Raw genomic sequence first — 2,344 nt, forward strand, 5'->3', positions numbered from 1 at the left:
ACAAAAACAGGGTTACCGGTAGCGCCAGGCTGCCGATACATAGCGTAGAGGTGAGGCGCAACTGATGGACAACATCCTTCACACCCTTACGCTCCTGCTAACTCTTTAATTATGGTACGTGATCACGACTCTTAAGTTTTAGCACGTTATGTGTCACAGTCAGTAATACAACACAGGATGAGGGCAGAAAGTAGATTGCGAGACTAGGAATGCACATGTTCATTGCGCATCCAATCTTTATAAACTGAACAATCTTCTGTTACTTTCTGTTACTACCAGCCTTCTGTTACTACCATCCAGTTGATGCTACCATTGTTCTGCTACTACCATCCTTCAGCTCACTACCATCCTTCAGCTCACTACCATCCTTCAGCTCACTACCATCCTTCAGCTCACTACCATCCTTCAGCTCACTACCATCCTTCAGCTCACTACCATCCTTCAGCTTACTACCATCCTTCAGCTCACTACCATCCTTCAGCTCACTTCCATCCTTCAGCTTACTACCATCCTTCAGCTCACTACCATCCTTCAGCTCACTACCATCCTTCAGCTCACTACAATCCTTCAGCTCACTACCATCCTTCAGCTAACTACCATCCTTCAGCTAACTACCATCCTTCAGCTCACTACCATCCTTCAGCCAACTACCATCCTTCAGCTCACTACCATCCTTCAGCTCACTACCATCCTTCAGCTCACTACCATCCCTCAGCTTACTACCATCCTTCAGCTAACTACCATCCTTCAGCTCACTACCATCCTTCAGCTCACTACCATCCTTCAGCTCACTACCATCCCTCAGCTTACTACCATCCTTCAGCTCACTACGATCCTTCAGCTCACTACCATCCTTCAGCTCACTACCATCCTTCAGCTCACTACTATCCTTCAGCTAACTACAATTCTTCAGCTCGCTACCATCCTTCAGCTCACTACCATCCTTCAGCTCGCTACCATCCTTCAGCTCGCTACCATCCTTCAGCTCACTACCATCCTTCAGCTAACTACCATCCTTCAGCTCACTACCATCCTTCAGCTCACTACCATCCTTCAGCTCACTACCATCCTTCAGCTCACTACCATCCTTCAGCTCACTACCATCCTTCAGCTAACTACCATCCTTCAGCTAACTACCATCCTTCAGCTCACTACCATCCTTCAGCTCACTACCATCCTTCAGCCAACTACCATCCTTCAGCTCACTACCATCCTTCAGCTCACTACCATCCTTCAACTCACTACCATCCTTCAGCTCACTACCATCCCTCAGCTCACTACCATCCCTCAGCTTACTACCATCCCTCAGCTTACTACCATCCTTCAGCTCACTACCATCCTTCAGCTCACTACCATCCTTCAGCTCACTACCATCCTTCAGCTAACTACAATTCTTCAGCTCGCTACCATCCTTCAGCTCACTACCATCCTTCAGCTCGCTACCATCCTTCAGCTCGCTACCATCCTTCAGCTCACTACCATCCTTCAGCTAACTACCATCCTTCAGCTCACTACCATTCTTCAGCTCACTACCATCCTTCAGCTCACTACCATCCTTCAGCTCACTACCATCCTTCAGCTCACTACCATCCTTCAGCTACAATTCTTCAGCTCGCTACCATCCTTCAGTTCACTACCATCCTTCAGCTCGCTACCATCCTTCAGCTCACTACCATCCTTCAGCTCACTACCATCCTTCAGCTCACTACCATCCTTCAGCTCACTACCATCCTTCAGCTAACTACCATCCTTCAGCTAACTACCATCCTTCAGCTCACTACCATCCTTCAGCTAACTACCATCCTTCAGCTCACTACCATCCTTCAACTCACTACCATCCTTCAGCTAACTACCATCCTTCAGCTCACTACCATCCCTCAGCTAACTACCATCCTTCAGCTCACTACCATCCCTCAGCTTACTACCATCCTTCAGCTCACTACCATCCTTCAGCTCACTACCATCCCTCAGCTTACTACCATCCTTCAGCTCACTACCATCCTTCAGCTAACTACCATCCTTCAGCTCACTACCATCCTTCAGCTCACTACCATCCTTCAGCTCGCTACCATCCTTCAGCTCACTACCATCCTTCAGCTCACTACCATCCTTCAGCTCACTACCATCCTTCAGCTCGCTACCATCCTTCAGCTCACTACCATCCTTCAGCTCACTACCATCCTTCAGCTAACTACCATTCTTCAGCTCACTACCATCCTTCAGCTCACTACCATCCTTCAGCTACCATCCTTCAGCTCACTACCATCCTTCAGCTCACTACCATCCTTCAGCTCACTACCATCCTTCAGCTCACTACCATCCTTCAGCTCACTACCATCCCTCA

General features: G+C 48.4%; 1 long non-coding RNA gene across 1 annotated transcript in view; it reads left to right on the plus strand.

Annotated features, from left to right (window-relative positions):
- Nucleotides 1-109, plus strand: part of LOC128700129 (uncharacterized) — a 12,931-nt gene extending 12,822 nt beyond the window's left edge. The window contains exon 3 of the long non-coding RNA XR_008408723.2: nucleotides 1-109. This exon is cut by the window's left edge and continues 23 nt beyond it. This is a non-coding gene — a long non-coding RNA (uncharacterized lncRNA).
- The last annotated feature ends 2,235 nt before the right edge of the window (nucleotides 110-2,344 follow it).

This window comes from Cherax quadricarinatus, chromosome 74 (assembly GCF_038502225.1).
Source record: "Cherax quadricarinatus isolate ZL_2023a chromosome 74, ASM3850222v1, whole genome shotgun sequence".
NCBI lineage: Eukaryota > Metazoa > Arthropoda > Malacostraca > Decapoda > Parastacidae > Cherax > Cherax quadricarinatus.